This window comes from Pleurodeles waltl, chromosome 3_1, assembly GCF_031143425.1.
Source record: "Pleurodeles waltl isolate 20211129_DDA chromosome 3_1, aPleWal1.hap1.20221129, whole genome shotgun sequence".
In the NCBI taxonomy this organism is placed as follows: Eukaryota; Metazoa; Chordata; class Amphibia; order Caudata; family Salamandridae; genus Pleurodeles; species Pleurodeles waltl.
Genome location: NC_090440.1, coordinates 972,162,370 through 972,179,366, shown reverse-complemented (window position 1 = coordinate 972,179,366; position 16,997 = coordinate 972,162,370). Strand labels below are relative to the sequence as shown.

Here is a 16,997-nt window from a genome sequence, read left to right as displayed (position 1 = left end):
TATGTGTCCGATGGAGGAAGTTAAAGTGCAATAGTTTAAACCTATTATTGCAGGAGACCCCTTTTACCAGGCCACATGCAAGATCCCAATACAAACCCTCAAACTGAAACCCTAATTCCGCTTCCCACGCCGCCATCTCCCGATAAGAAATTGTGGAGAGGCCTCCTTGAAAGCCTTGTAGAATGAGTTTAATGAGATCTAATTCTCTTCCCATCCAATCAGGCCACCTAGCATGTGTGAAGGTGGCGGAGGTGCCGGGTGAGAGCTCTAGACTTCTTTAGGAGTGTTTTCTAGCTTAGCGTAGTGAAGAGTCCCTCTCTTACACTGAAACTGTCCTCTGCTTCTTGGAAGGTGAGGAAAATTTCCCCTGGTAGAAGTCCCCCGCAAGCAAGCATCCCCCTCCCTCCATCTATCCATGGACATGTTCCACTCTACGGACCTAAAGGAAGGTGGCACCGCGGCCAGCCTCCCCAGTGGGAACAGTAAGGTCTTTCCAATGTTGATCCGGAAGCTCAACCGAAAGCAGCTATATACCTCATCAGCAATGGCACCTACTCAGCAGGCGATTGAAGGTTAATCAGAGAATCACCTGCGTATAAGGAGACGATGTGGTTCTGTTCAACCACTCATATACCCCAGGGCTCCAGCTCCCTGCGCAACAGAATCACCATCTGCTCTAAAGCGGAGACAAAAAGGAGTGGTGTAAAGGGCAGCCCTGTAGAGTGCCCCTCTCTACAGCCCAGGCCTCCGAAACCACACCACTCACCCGACTGAATCTGAACCATGAGGTTCGTATATAGCAGCTGTACCCAGCCCCGAAACAAAGGGCCTAAGCCCATCACCTGCAACACCTCCATGAGATAGACCCAATTGACAGTATCGAAGCCTTCTTTATATCAGGCGCCATGTCTTGGTCCCAGTCTGTGGTATTGTGTAATACGCCTGTTAACCGCCGGAGGTTGGGGGCTGTGTTGCCAGCTGGCATAAGCCTGAATTGATCCTCATGAACCAATCCATGCTCCATCCCATGCAAGCAGCTCACCAGCAGCTTGCAGAGTACTTTAACATCTGAATTAATCAGAATAAGAGGAAGAGTCATCCGGGGCACTCCCCGGCTTCAGCGTAAAGCAGATGACACTCTCAAGCATGGTAGGGGTCAAAGTTCCAACACCTCCAGATGTTTTTCAGCTATTACTCCAAAGTAAGCCTGCACAAATTCAGCAGGGAAGTCATTGCCTCCAGGGGCCTTGGCTGTATTCAGATCACACAAAGCAAGCCTAGCTTCTCCAGTGCGAGTCCCTCCTCCAGGCTGTTTGCCTCATCCTGCAAGAGGCAAGGTAGGTCCAGTCCTGCAAGGAACAACTCCACCAAGTCGGTCGGCCAGTCCCAGTTTGACATACACCTTGAAAATGATCCACAACAACCTTCAGGATGTCCGGGCAATTCATCATAAGTGGCCCATCCAGGGCACATAGATGTAATAAGGGTGGAATCTCACGTTTGAGCTACAATATTGAAGCTAGCAGCCGACCCAACTTATCACCCTCTCTATGCAGACACTGTCGATAGGAGGTGAAAGAGTCTCCCAGATCTCATGCAGGGAGGGCTTAATATGCAAAGTCTACCCTGGGCACTACCTCCGAAGTTTACCCCCCCCAGAAGGGCCGCCAACTTACTCTCCCGGGCACTGGTGTCCAACAATAACTGACTCCATACACCGAACGTAGTCCCAACACAAACTCTCTGGAGCATGGCCTCCCACTCGTTAGCCCTAGAGGAGGTAGTACCACAGTTGCACTCTAAGTATTCCCAAAGTGCCATTGCCAATGTATCCCGGCTGGCCAGGTCTGTCAGGAACTCTGATGGCATATGCCATCTCCGTATCTCCTGTGACCTCCCTCCCCAGCATAAACGCAGCAGTACTGGAGCGTGATCTGAAAGGAACCTTCCTAAGTGGTCTACCGTCTGCAGTGTCTCCAGTGCCACCCGTGCTAGTAATATCCTATCTAAACAGCTATATGTACTGTGTTTCAGTAAATGGCAAGTAAACTCCCTCGATAAGGGATGGAGAGCATGCCAGCCATCCAGGAGGCCCAAGTTATCCCTGACGCGGGAGAGGGACTCAGTCATTCGGGGCTTAGTTCCCGGTCGTGGTGAGTGTTGGTCCTTGTCCCCATCCAGCATGCAGTTAAAGTCTCCCACCCAGATTATAGCCGAACCCACGTTGCACTCCGGCAATACCCGCATGGCTTCATAAAACATCCCATCATCAACGTTTGGAGTATAGGTATTCAGGATGGTGATGACCTCACCATCCAGTGTGCCCTGGAGGAGCATATAGTGTCCCTCTACATCAGCCTCACTGTACACATGACGGAAAGGGACCCCTGGGTCATCCAGATTGTAACTCCCCTAGCATAGGCTGAGAATGTTGCCGCAAACAGCTGTCCCCTCCATTTCTTTGCTAACTTGTGTACCTCATTGCCCACTAAATGCATCTCCTGCAGGCAAGCTAGTGTCATATGGCATTGTCTACCCCCACCTTCAAATCCCAACGGTCTCTTCACATTCAGCTGTAGTGTCAGTAAGTTCAATATCCATCAGCTCAGCAGATGGAGCCCCTGGGAATCACAGCCCTACCTCAGAAGCCACCAGCGCCATGGTGCTATCCTCCTGTACAACTATTGTGTCCGGATCCCGGTCCTTACTGGCCACACCAGACTTGGAGCCACCCCGGTCCCTCCAGCGCAAGCACTCCAATACCACTCCTCCATACAGTGTAGGTCTCCAAGAGCCACTATTCTCTTGGCACTCTCTCCTACAGCTAAAGACATTTCCAGTCATCTTTGAGAGTGTCAAAAAATTTAACTTGTCTTCCAAAATGACACTCAGCCTGGCAGGATACCAGAGGCCCTCAGCTTTATCTTGGCCTCCAGAAAGAAGTTACGTTGAACTTGCACTTTCGGTGTATAGTCCGGAAAACTGGAGTTCTTGTGGTTCTCAAAATCGTGGGATGCTGAGGAAGGCAATCTCTATTCCTGTAGTTCAGGATACACGCTAGGATAGCACATGATGGGGCCCCTGGTTGGCCCCTTTAACTGTAAAATAGAGGGACAGCCCCACAGGTCTCAATGGGTCGCAAATCCATGTCTTCACAAATGTCTGTGCCTCACCTCTCTCAGCACACTTGGGGAACCCCAGGAGGAGGCTGTTGTTTCACCAAGACCTCTCCTCTTCTTCCTCAGCCCTCACCTCCAGAGTCCCTGATTTCGATCTGAAAGTAGCCACCCGTTTCTTCACTGTTGTCACTTCGAATAGTAGGTCAACAATGGAGTCCTCTGCCTCACAGATCTTGTCAGAGACTTTTCTCAGGTCAGCTCGCAGGAGGTTCACTTCTATGGAGACAGATTCTATCTCCCCTTCTAGTGAGATTTGGGACCCCTGAATCACTGCTGTGGAAGCAACCCTCTCTGTAGCACACAGCAAGCTGACATGGCGTGTCTGTCGCTAAGCAGCAGGCATGAGGGTGGCATATTGTTCAATAGTATTTCCCAGGGGGCTTGGGGGAGGCCCAGATGGCCTACCTTTCCCCAGATGGAGGGTGAATAGGGACACTGCAATCAAGGTAGGAGACCAGCAGGAAGTGTTGCTGCAGGTAGTGGCAGCAGACCTCACACAGTTGTGTGCTCTTTAAGCCTGGAACCCCTGCTCACAGTGTACACAACCAAGCCCCTGACACCACGTGACTGATACTCATAACTGTGTTGGGTCATTAGCAGCATAGAGGCCTACCTGGCCTCCCCATCTCTCACCATTAGTTTGTAGTGGGGTCCAGTGAACCCCTCCCCCCCAATCCAGCAATAGGATGGGGGGGGGGGCAACTGCAACCCACCAAGGAGCACCCCTGACAACAGTCACAGGGTTCGGGCTGGGGTATATGGTACTGAGTGTCCACAGCCTACTTCAGGCCCCCTGTCAGCGCACTGCACCCTCCACACCCAGGGAGGGCCCCAATGCTCTACCAATGTCTACTGCATGGGAGCTGTGAGAAACAGACTCATCAAGTTAAGTCTGGTCCAAGGAAGGATGTTTTTAGGCCACATTGCCCCCAGCAGCCGGCACATCCTTAATTAATCCCCAGGTACTTTGCAGCAGCCGCCAGTCACTGAGGCCTAAAGAGGGCAGGAGAGCCCAAGGGAACAGCAGGCACAATGGTCCCGCTCTCAGTGCTGCCAACAACTTGAGGAATCAAGGAGGGATCTGGGAGTCTGCTGCATGCCCACTGGACCCGGCAGGTCAGTGTGGGCCCCCGTAACACCTCCCCTGGGGTACGCTAGCTCTTGAGCCAGTGGATTCCATCATTTGACGTGGTAGGTCCTGCTTCTTCAGGGCAGGGCAAAAGGTGGGCCCAAAGCAAGGGGTCGCTACCCCTGTCAGCTCACCCTCAGCAGGCAGGCAGTCCTCTGCCGTCTCAAGCAGAGCATCTCCCACGAAGGCTTGGTAGCGCGGCGACCTCCTCCCAGCTGCTGCACATAGAGCAAGCCACCAGTCGCCAGCCTCACCATCACAAGTCAGGCCACCAGGATCACCTTCTCATAGCATCTGTCCTCCGCAGCAGGCCTGCAATTTGCAGCCAGAACCCCAGCGGGTGCGCCTTGGCAGACTCAACCCAAGGCAAATAGGCCACTCAACAAGTGCCAACTGGCTCTGAACCAGAGCTGGGTGGCCACATAGTCTTAGCATGGGCAGCTCGTACTTTGCCCCAGTGGCCTCACTAGGGATGCAGGGTAGCCCCTCCAAGTTCAGCAATGGCTCTCCAACCAGGATGAGATATTAGTAGGGGGATGCAGGAGTGTAGGATTATAAAGGATGATCCAGGGCTGGTTGGGAGCTCCTCAGAGATGCGTCCTGTGAGCCATCTTTCTTGGCCATGCCCCATCAACTGATTTTAAAATTACCAGACTTAAATTATATTCATTTTGAAATTCCAATATGCAAATTTCTAATACTGTTTTTGGCAAATAAAGTCATGTGATTTTGGGCAAATTGATGAATCTGTAAAAACAAACTACAAATATTAATAAGTCAACAATGAATCTTAGTGTGGGATTTATTAACGCCACACCCCTCCTTTCACCCAGAGCAGACACTCTGGAATCTCATAGGGATCAAGCTTGTTACCTGCACTGAACCATTGGCAACTTTTCCCAAAACCTTCCTATATAACACCCTCTCTACTGCCACACTTGAATCTCTACGTGACTCGCAATCCTTTTCAGTTTGGAAAATTTCAGCTTAAATAGCAGAAAATCTCAGTTTTGTGCTTTACATTCCATCCTCCCCCAAGTATTATTTCCAAAGATACTCATTTTGTATCAGCTCCTCCAGAATTGGTTGTCTGGAACTGATGATCGGTCGTGCACGTGAATGCCTGTGTTTCAATATGAAAGGAATTTCCATTCAGTTTCTGCAAATATCCTGGAATGTCAAATGCCAGTGTTAAATGTTTCCATAATCAGTTAACATTATACATCTAAGCAATGTTTAATAGGCTGCACCACTCCATTTTCGACCTTTTTCTAATGCAGTAAAAAAAAAATAAGTAGTAGATGGAGAGTTAGCGGCTCAATTAGTAGTTTCTCTGCAGCCAGAAGCTAAAAAGAGTTGCCTCTTGGGACTTTTTTGGCATTCTGACCAGTGAGATAAAAGAAAGGCCTAGAACTATGCTGCCAAGTGGCCATTTTCGGCCACTACTGCCCTTTTAACACATAGGCACTTTACATTCTAACCTTGGTAGTTACTCATCCTCCATGACGCCTGTCAGCATAATGGAAAACGAGCACCAAAAATGGTAAAGATCACAGAATGTTAAAAGTGGGCACCAGGATGCCATATTTCACAAACACTTGGGTTATTAGACTAGAATGGATGGAGGGAAAATCGATTGAGAAGCAAGTTTCTTCCCAACCTTTAACTCCACAACTGGCTTTAATATTTACACAGGATACTGTTGTGACTAGTGTAAACTGCTCCATTAATATTGATGTGAGGTGCTTCAGTATAATTTGTAACCAGCGCTGGAATGTAGGAGGTTAGAAAATAGCACCTAAACCGGCACATATTTCAAGGCCAGATCTGACCAAACTAGGGCAATATGGTGAATTTGTCCTGGTGTCATTTTCTGATACCAGGCTATGAATTAGCAAAGTCCAAACACTGTCTGCATTGCATTCCATGCAGCAACGTGTAGGCCGTGAGGGGGTCCTTCTGATTTTAACACCCTGCTGGGCACAAACAAAGGCTTGTTTTATGGTTCAAGTCTGTTTTATTGCATTTGAAGAAATATAAACTGGAAAACAATAAACAAAAGTGTATTCCAATGGTAAAGCAAAATAAAATCATAGAAACCAACTACCCCTCCCTCAAACAAAGGAATGTTTTAAAGGACCATAAGCCCTCCTTTTGTTCAAATATCACCCTGACTGAAAGCTGTCTAGAGACAAGTACTGATAACATAGCTAGAGAATGCCAGAAAGATATAGAATCCAAGCTTCGAGTTATTTAAGCACTGAAGTGTGGTGAGGGCCTGGGAGCTCGCAGATGGAGTTGTGAAAGCTGCCATGGCCCAGCGCTGCCTCCCTGTTTTGCTGACCGTGATGCTTGAGGGGGAGAGAGGTCCAAGCAGGCGGTAGAGGGCTTCCCAGCATATCGTGGACTAAGTTAAGTTCCACACAGGGATGAAAGGCCTTTGTTTCTCTGCTCTATTATTATGACTGATTATTTATGCTTGCACTTTGTTCATAACCTGAAGTATTCAGCTCGTTTATATTTTGATTTCTAAACCTCGTAGTGTGAACCTGCTACAGTAACTGAAACACGCATTTTGGTGTGCAGTAAATCAAAGCTTATCTGAAGTATTCAATTCATTTATATTCTGCTTCCTGAACATCGTAGTGTGATGCATTTTGGTATACAATTATTCAAAACTTATATCTGTCAATTAACTCTTTGCTTATATATATGCATAGATGCTCTTTGTTGTGTACTTATAAATAAATAGATGCTTTTCATTGCTATTCTTATTCTACTATTGTTAATGTGCTAAATGCCTACATTTACCTGCAATTCTAGTAAAGCTAAAGTGTATTTTTAATTGGCGTGTGGTCCTTCATTGAGCGTCCTTATTGACTTATACAGAACAGGTGTCAACCAGTCACCTGGATAAGACATTTTGGTACCAGAAGTGGGGCGTAAGTCAATAATGCCTCTTTGGGGACGTAAGAAAAATGAGGCAGAGAGCAGAAGGCAGCATGGGGCAGAAGCAAGATCCATTCCTGGGTGGTTAGCAACTGACCCGTTCTCTGATGTGGCAGGACTCCTGAACTGGTGGGCAGCGCCGGTGTTATGAGAGGCATTAGATGAGAAAGTGACTCCTCTCTTAGTGGAAGATGCGGTTGAGAGCGTGAAGCTAAGAGGGGAGAAGCTGGAGCTGAAAGCAGCAGGGCAAGTGGGATGGCTTTTCCTGTCTGCGTTCCGTACGGTATACAGGAAAACATTAACACAAGATGCAGAGATAAGAAAACTGCAGAATGAGGTTGCAGCCTTGCAGGAAAGGCAGTTACTTATGAAAGAGACCATAGAAAGTGCAGTGACTCAGGGTGATCAAATGGAGGCAAGGTGCACCGCATTAGCAGTACGAGTAGCAAAACAGAAGAGTAGGCAGAAGCCTAAAATGCCCTCAACTGTGCAAGTGAGGGCATTGGTACGCAAAGAAAATTGGGATCCACATACTTGGGAGGATGAGGTGGAAGTACGTGTAACAGAACTAGGAGGAGTTGAAAGTGGAGAAGGACGTGTAGGTGAAATTGAAGATGAAAAGGGAGTGAATGGTGGGCAAATACAGAATTCTCGTTTGGTAAGAGATTATATGCAGAATGAGTAGTTGGAGATAATCCGTATGTTTAGGCAGATGCCTGCAGAGCCTTTGTTTAAATGGTTGGTGAGATTGTGGGACACTGGAGTAAAAGATGCATTACAGAATCCTTTTGCGTTAGGTCCCATCACAGAAGGAGACCTGTTTGAGCTGGAAATGATAGTACAGGATGATGTAGTGTTGTGGAGACTATGGCAGAGGCAGGGAAAAAAGAGGGTGCCACAAGATTGGGCCTTAGTGGAAATAGAACGCATAACTGATGATCGACCGGTCACCTTAAAAACATGGGTCCCCTTACTAGGTTGGACAAGAGAAGGAGGGGTTGGCAATAAAGTAGGCAGAGCGCAGGAGTTTGCCATCGTGAAGTGGAAATGGTATCTGCAGCAGAGGGCAAAACCAGGACCAGCAGGAGTGTCGAAGTTACAAGATAAGCTAGGGGCAGTGGAATTGCAGGCAATGGCCCCTGCGCCAGAGCCCTCTGAAATTGAATCCTCACCATTTAACACAGACCCGCCTTTTGAACGACTCACTGAAGAAGAACAGCAAAATGCATGGTTCACAGATGGTACCGCCCGGTACTATCAAGGAAAAAGACAATGGCAAACAGTTGCATTCCAGCCTGCTACAGAAACGATGTTGCTGCGAGAAGGGGATAATGAATCAAGCCAGCTTGCAGAACTGCAGGGGGGTAGCAGCAGTGATCGAACAAGCCCCCCATCAGAGAGAAAACATTTGTGTACACTGACAGTCGGGCCACTTACCAAGGACTAGTAAGCTGGGCACCGACTTGGCGCAAGGATGGATGGAAAATCAAAGGCACCCCTATTTGGGGAGGCGAGCAGCTATGGGAAGAGATGTGGGAGAAAGGGCAAAAATGTCAAATCTATGTGGGACATGTGGATGCCCATTGCCCATCGGATACCTCACTTGCATCTCTATTCAACAACACCGCAGATCAAATGGCCAAAACGCGAACGGTGGTCATCAAGGAGGAAGCTGAAGCTGCTTTAGCAAACAGGGCCCATGCAACATCCGGACATTTAGGAGAGAATAGCACTTATGCATGGGTACAGCAACGACAAAGTCCAGTTACTAAAGAACAAGTGCAACAAGCAGTAAATGAGGGCCCCATATGCAACCAGATTAGACAAATGCCCCTGCAAAAGAAGCCTAGCGGCCATATCAGAAGGGGAACTGCAGCTGCTATAGTGTGGCAATTGGACTATATCGGGCCGCTACCAAAAGAAGGAGGGAAAAGCTACGTATTGACCATGGTGGACACCTACTCTGGCCTTATGTTGGGTATGCCCTGTAAGTCTGCAGATCAAAAGTTCACTTTGCGAGGGCTAAACTACCCGATAAAACATTATGGGGCACCTGATGAGATCCAAACAGATAGGGGCACACACTTTTCAGGGAAAACAGTGCAGGGCTGGGTGTAGGAACAGGGAATTTAGTGGATTGTGCACCATAGTTATTATCCACAAGCTGCAGGCATGATTCGGAGATATAGCGGATTGGTGAAAGAACAGCTAAAAAAAGTTATCAGCACATGACAGACTTGCACAAGTGATTTGTTAACAAGCGTACACCCCCCACATTGAAGAAAGATCTGCCCCCCCCTCCCCCTGATAACACCCAGAGAGGTGAGGGAGGATTTGGAAACACAGGAAGAAAAGTATGGGTGAACCATCCAGGGAAAAAGCCAGAGACAGGAGAGCTAGTGAGTCAAGGGGTGGGGAGTACGTATATTGTACTTTTAAAGAAATCTAATGTACCTGTATTTGTACCTGCAGTGAGACTTACCCCACGGTCATAAATGATGACATCTGCGTTGATGATAGCAGAGAATACCATTACGGACCTTCATGTCACTTGTGCACCTCAAGCCACTAACGTAACTGATGATCAAGGAAATGTTTCACTTTGCAACGTGGAGGTACCTGGAGGCAAGTGGATGGCTGCCAAAGCTGTGACCTGGAAGGTAACTGGACAGCAAATCCGACATGCCAACGGACTGAACGAGGTGCAGGTGACGCCTGCAATAGTACAGGCTCTGAGTTATATGCTAAACATGATATGTAAATATTGTGATACCAGGACACATGGTGGTCGTTACAATGAACTATGAAACCAAAGGAGTTCGATACTCCAAACCACCAGCCTTCATGTTTTATGTAACCGAAAGACGAATGATTAGCAACTTAAGCAAAGTTTCTATAGTTCGATATAGAATAGGATGTAAGCAAGCTCTGCATGCAAGCATAATTAATTGTATGGTGTTACAGATAAATATTGCCAAGGGGAATATCTCAAAGTATGATCTATTATGTGCACCATGGACACCACAGTTATGGCCCTTGCCAAAGTTACCCGTTAGAAGAGATCTAGGGTCCTTGATAGCTGGGGCCACCGGAATCAGGGTAGGGGCCCTGAATTCTTTTGATGTTGAAGCTATTAGGAATAAGCTATCTTCTACAGGATATAGTACAGGAGAGGCCATAAAAGTAATTTCTCAACGGGGCCCACACACTCACAAGAAGTATAGAAAGTCCTGCGTGGGTTATATCGCAATTGGCAATGGCATAATTTCACTTATGAACAATTCGGGAAAGAAAAAAAAAAAAGCCTTTAAAACACACAAGCAGTGTCCAAGGACATCCAGTGTATACTATGGCAAAGCATTGTTAATCAACAGTATGCAGACTTTAAAGCAGAATGGGGACAGCTTCAGGGTGAATATTGGAGACAACAATTGCATTTGCCTGAAGAAATATGGGTAAAGCCCATACAATTTCACTGTGAGAAAGAAATGTGTTATGCTCTTTTGATATAGCAAGAAGTGATCTTCCTCCTGACATATGGTGCCCTTTATATTGCTCCCGTAGTGATAAGTAAAAGAATGGTGGATACCTCACACTGACAAAAAGTGGATTGATTAAACAAATCACACTGTAGATCCCACTAGATGTGCAGATTGGTCTAAGGGGTGGGTATGTACCCACACTGGACGGGTGCTAGATTCATGTCTTCACACAATACCAGTAGAATGTGAATGGTTACCTTAACCTATTGAATGGTACAGACGTATATCAGATAGGGACAGAAAGCATATGTTATGTTATTAATCATCCCTTACTTATTAACGGATTTATACAAACCACCGGAGAGCAAGTAATGTGTATGCGCAATATTACCAGCATTATTGACATAAGCACTCACATCTTGTACCGACCGACTAAGTTCACCATGACCACATTACAGACGCAAATGCGTGCGCAGTTAGAGTGGAACATCTCGCTTGTTGTTAAGCTACCCAGATTAGAGGCAATCAGGCACTACGCACAAGTTACCTTTGCTAAATTTGATATGGCAGCTAAATACACCAAGGATACAGCCATACTGATGACCATAAACGCTAAACAGCTTATGCACACTGCTTCATGCATCCAGCAAATAACTGAGCATCATTGGTATAACATCTTCTTAGGCTGGGCACTAGGAGCTATGAAGACGCTAAATATAGTGTTACAATAGCTAATTTGGTTATTGATTGTTTGTGTTACGCTAATGACTATACTATATGTATGCACAAAACAGCTCTATACTAAAGATGCAGGCGCTTAGAATAATGCTGACCAGTATTAGTAGCAACCTTGCTAGCGGAATGTCAAAGTAAATGATATCAGTTTCAGCATGCATCACGCTCATCTAAGGGGTGGAGTGATCAGTATAGGGAAAGGTGCGGAAGACACTGTGACGCTAAGGGTTAATTAGCTTGAGCAGTGTAGATGAGTGTGATGCCTGCTGAAACCCCCCCCCCAAACAACGTGGAAAAAGTTCATGATATTATTTTCAAGCTTGTTTGTGTAGAAGACTCAGTCTCAACCTTGAGAACGAGAGTACAGGGAGAAGACGGAATGAAAACAAAGGCTGGAGAAGGGCAGAGCAGCCAAGTACGGATAACATAGCTAGAGAATGCTAGAAAGATATAGAATCCAAGCTTCGAGTTATTTAAGCACTGAAGTGTGGGTAAGGGACTGGAAGCTCGCAGATGGAGTTGTGAAAGCTGCCATGGCCCAGCGCTGCCTCCCTATTTTGCTGACCGTGATGCTTGAGGGGGGAGAGAGGTCCAAGCAGGCAGTAGAGGGCTTCCCAGCATTTCGTGGACTAAGTTAAGTTCCACACAGGGATGAAAGGGCTTTGTTTCTCTGCTCTATTATTATGACTGATTACTTATGCTTGCATTGTGTTCATAACCTGAAGTATTCAGCTCGTTTATATTTTGCTTTCTAAACCTCATAGTGTGAACCTGCTACAGTAACTGAAACATGCATTTTGGTGTGCAGTGAATCAAAGCTTATCTGAAGTATTCAATTCATTTATATTCTGCTTCCTGAACATCGTAGTGTGATGCATTTTGGTATACAATTAATCAAAACTTATATCTGTCAATGAACTCTTTGCTTATATATATGCATAGATGCTCTTTGTAGTGTACGTATATATAAATAAATGCTTTTCATTGCTATTCTTATTCTACTATCGTTAATGTGCTAAATGCCTACATTTACCTGCAATTCTAGTAAAGCTAAAGTTTATTTTTAATTGGCGTGTGGTCCTTCATTGAGCGTCCTTATTGACTTATACCGAACAGGTGTCAACCAGTCACCTGGATAAGACACCTGTGCACCTCACAAGCACTGAAGGGAAATTATTGGAGGCACTTTGCTGAACACCCTATCTAAGGGATGTGTTCATTCTGTAAAAATGTAAGATTTATCCGTCTGTATGAGCAGTACACAAATATAGATTTAAACGACATCTCCTTTTTTTTTTTTTTTTTATTTAGTCGTTTTATAACGCTACTCATCCCAGTGTAGGGTGTCATAGCACTTTATATCACACACACACACACACACACACACACAAAACAGGAAACGCTACAGAAGACAATGAGTGTTAAAAGGTGTGGTAATCACCCATCATCCATACTTGTAGACATTATCTGTTAAGAATGAATGGTCACGAGAAACACAAAGACGGGATATAAACATGACGTAGGGATTGTAGTTGTCTGTGCTAACAAGACCTTATTACTTTTCAAAGAAAACCTGTTTTGCAATTTTAGAACAGAGTAGAAAAAATACAATAGGGATCTAAACCCATGACGTACAGTATGCATGCAGCTCCTTCATGCTGGAATAGAGACAAAAGGTGAGGAATTTAATAAAATATCTACTTGTCGATGAGACAGGTAGCTTTATAAATCTAGTTGTCATGTAAAAAAAAAAAATCTACTTGTTTCTTTGGTGCCATGTAGTGCAGCAACAAATTATGGCCACGATCTCATTATATATAAGAGCTCTGATAATAGCCTCTCTGATTATGCCAGGGTGAATGCCATAGTAGGGCTTGAATACTAGCAATTCCCTTATTCTGCCAACTTTCCACAGATCTACATACTGGGGCTAGAGGTAGTGGTAAGCAATAGTTCCAGCATTGGAATGCCCTTTTGAGACTATACAAACCAACTAACTTGGCGTGAGTAATATAGTGAAACTAAAAGTAAAGGAAAAAAGAAGAAAATAGAAACCAATATGACATACCCTAAAAGTAGATAAACTCTGAGATCCCCAAACAAATATGCATATATTGTGGGGTTCAGAGATTGTCTGGACGAATCAAAAGTCCGGAAATACATGTATAAAATCCTCCTCGAGTACGAACTGTATCTAAAAAGGTACGGCCATGATAAGCCTTGTTACACACAAAAAAGAGGGGGGAACCAAGTCACACCACAGAAAGAAAAATACGAATTATACATTATAATCAGTAGCACACGAACCATAATGCGCCTAAAAAAAGGAAAGAGTCACGATTGTGACAAAGAACAGGAATGGTGCAAAAAGTCAAGATGTCCACTTGCTTATACTACGTGGATATTGCTCTACATTCAAGATAGAAAGTGGAGAGCAAAATGCTAACATGAGCGATTGCCATGCATAATCGAAAAAAAAGCATTATTGTAAAACACTCACACCAAACGTTAAAACAAACTCAGGAATGTTGACCAAGAAACACTCCGCACCAAAAACACAAAAGCCTAGCCAGATATTTATGTGTGTGACCAGACCGGAATGAATATAAAAGGATGTCATAATATAGAATTATATAAGTCATCCCAACTCGTATTTGGATAAAAAAAAAAAAAAAAAAGCATAATTTGGGGAATTTCAGGTAGTCAAACACATAAACGCTAATCGTATAATCGGAAAAAACACACGCCAGGCCCAATTGGCTTGTAAAGAACAAAGATTCTTCTTACAGTTAGGTAAATGCGACCCCGATACACAATGTTTTGTTGATAGGAGCGTGCTGACATTTTGGCCTATATGCGCCTAGCGACTGCATTCACTGAGAATGGTCACAATCTGCCCTTTAACAAGTAGCAAATCGGCATTCAAAGTAGTTTTGTTCAGTGCCAGGGAATACAGTGGCAAAGTGTGCTCTTTGAGAACCAAAAAATATTTTTTCTAATATTTGCTACAATGATGTAGGCGCAGCAGCTCCCGCAACAATAAAGGTTTGCAAAAGCCATATCAAAACAAAAACACACATTGACAAAACCAAAAGACTGACCACCAATGTCAGACCTATGGGCTTTGACAATGCTTGTTTATATTCATGTTTCCCATAATCTTTCAGTTGCGATTATTTTTTTTGCAGTATTAGCTTGCATCAACACATTTTACTCAATGATGCTTCAACTAAAATGACACTTAATATTCAGTCGTTTATAAAAAAAATATATATATATTTTTTTAAAAAATCCTAGTTGCTTTTTTTGTGAACATTTATTTTGAATGCAAAGAATCACTAGGCTTGCTTTCAAGCTTCTACAAATATTTGCATCTAATCAGAGAGTTTTCTGAAAGCGTTATAGGTAGCCTCACATTGTTAAACTTTGGAAACATGTATGGATTTTGTTTTTTTACTAGAACCACTGTCAGTAGTGCAGTCCGAGCTTATAACATTTATTTAGAGTGTTCACTAGAGTAATAAAGGCTTTCAATTAATGCACCATAAACACAAGCTCAAACTGTATTAGCAAATGGACACAAACGATGCCTCAACTGCAGACGATTCCATTCCCTGCTCCATAAAGGGGGACCGTAACTTGGCAGCCAAATGGGGCTGGGTCTCCTTTCCCAAGGACAAAATAAACCTGAAAATGTGTTGTCCTTGACCACAAACAAATATGTCCTGGGCATAGGGCTATAGGAATTCCACAACCGTGAGAGATCACTGTGCTATATTATAAGGCTCGCAACTTATGAAGTGAACGCAACAAGAGGATCTCGGTGTCAATAGCAGTAGCTTACTTACCTATATTAATAAAAGACGAGATCTGCATGTTACCCAATGTGCTTTGTAGCAGGTACATTAACCCTCTATGCTACTCAGATTCAAAACTGTGAATTGGAAACAACACAGACTTTTCCCAGAACTGTGCGAACCACAAGACTTACAGGTATGCTATTATAATCCCCTCACAATTGCTGGGCACACAGTGATCTTTGCAGCAGGTGTCTTAACTCTAAGGTATTTTAAAATGCAGTCTCTTTGTGACTAATTAAGTAATCTGAAACAGATGGATTGTCATATTAGTCCTTGTAGCCAATTTCTTTACAGATTTGTTTTTTAATTAAATGTATAAGTTGACTGTCGGACTCTGCTTGTCAAACTTTGCCCTTCACGATTCTCCCTTTTCCTCTATCACACCTTGTCTGTCCCCCAATTTATGGGTTCCGAGAGTAAATATTTTCTGTATTGTTTGGAACATTGCAGGCAGTTCTGGCTATTGAGCCAACCTCACAGCAAGCTTTTGACTCAATAGGATTTTGACCCTACGTTTTACAAGAGGGGGACAAGCAAATAGATTAACAGGAAGAGCAAAGCCACAGACGGGACAATGGTCTGGCTGGCCTCTAAAAACCTGTGCACAAAACAAAAACTTTCAATATTGGCATGTAAATCATGCAACAAACATTATGTGAAAATACAATCAAATTTCTTGAAAAAAACTAAAAAGTATTTCTTTTACATACGGTTCAACTTGGTACAATTGATTAAAGCATTTAATTGAGAGCAATTTACTAAAAGTTATAGTTTTAAAAACATTCTTGTCCCCTGCCCCATCCTAAAAGCAATATCACTGGTGAATTTAGGATTCGAGGGTCCAACAGGATCTCGAGCTGAGCCAGAGCCTAGCACGAGGCTCTAGCAGGGAAGAGCTTTCAGTGACACGCCCACCTCTACGTTTTACACAGTGTTACACGGGAAACTACGGACCCAAGAATGCAACGTGAAGTTAGGTAAAAATTGAGCAATGCTAAAGATGTCGCGATGAACACTCCGAAAATACATTTCAGTGTCGGTTTTCAAAAATAAGTCTTTCATAGGATTAAAAATGTTTGTTTCCCAAAATCCTTCCATCCTTGCCAATGCCCCGCAAAAATCTCTCTTTATCATGCCTATGCTGTCAACCGAGTGGAAAGGAAGTTCCTTATCATACCCTTACCTCACAGCAGAAGGAATCTCTTCCACTCCGCTTTCTCCGACGGGCAAACTACAATTTATGAAGGACTATCTTCCCGATTTCAACGAGTGAAGACAGGGGAACCAATCAGAAAGCCAGTTTCCACTGATGAGCAGGAAAAGGGGCGTTTACGAGAACGCCTTGATGACTTGTGCTGCCTCCTAAATGGTACAATTAGTTAGTAACATTAAAAAAAAAAAAAAAAGCCCCGCCCCGGAAAAGACAACTCGCTTCAAAGGGAAAAAAAAAATCTTCACTTTTGACCTGGAACTAAAACGTTGAGCTCCTATTGGACCGCCACTCCAGGCAACGTGTTGTTTTTGCAGACGTCGATCTGTTCTGTCACACCGGTAGTGATGGATTTAAGAGGAAATGAGTCACTGTAAACTAGGAAATGCGAGTCCGGAGGTTTGCGGGCGGTGGTCACTACCTCGGCGGGTTAGATAGGCTTTTCTTGCGAAA

General features: G+C 44.5%; 1 protein-coding gene across 2 annotated transcripts in view; it reads right to left on the bottom strand.

Moving 5' to 3' along the window:
* Positions 1-16,745, bottom strand: part of DHDDS (dehydrodolichyl diphosphate synthase subunit) — a 153,622-nt gene extending 136,877 nt beyond the window's left edge. Inside the window, exon 1 of one of the 2 annotated variants that reach the window (XM_069224040.1) lies at positions 16,518-16,745. The gene's annotated coding sequence lies outside the window, so the exon portion shown is untranslated. The remainder of the gene's footprint in view (positions 1-16,517) is intronic. The other variant, XM_069224041.1, reaches the window with a different exon arrangement.
* Positions 16,746-16,997: the final 252 nt, after the last annotated feature.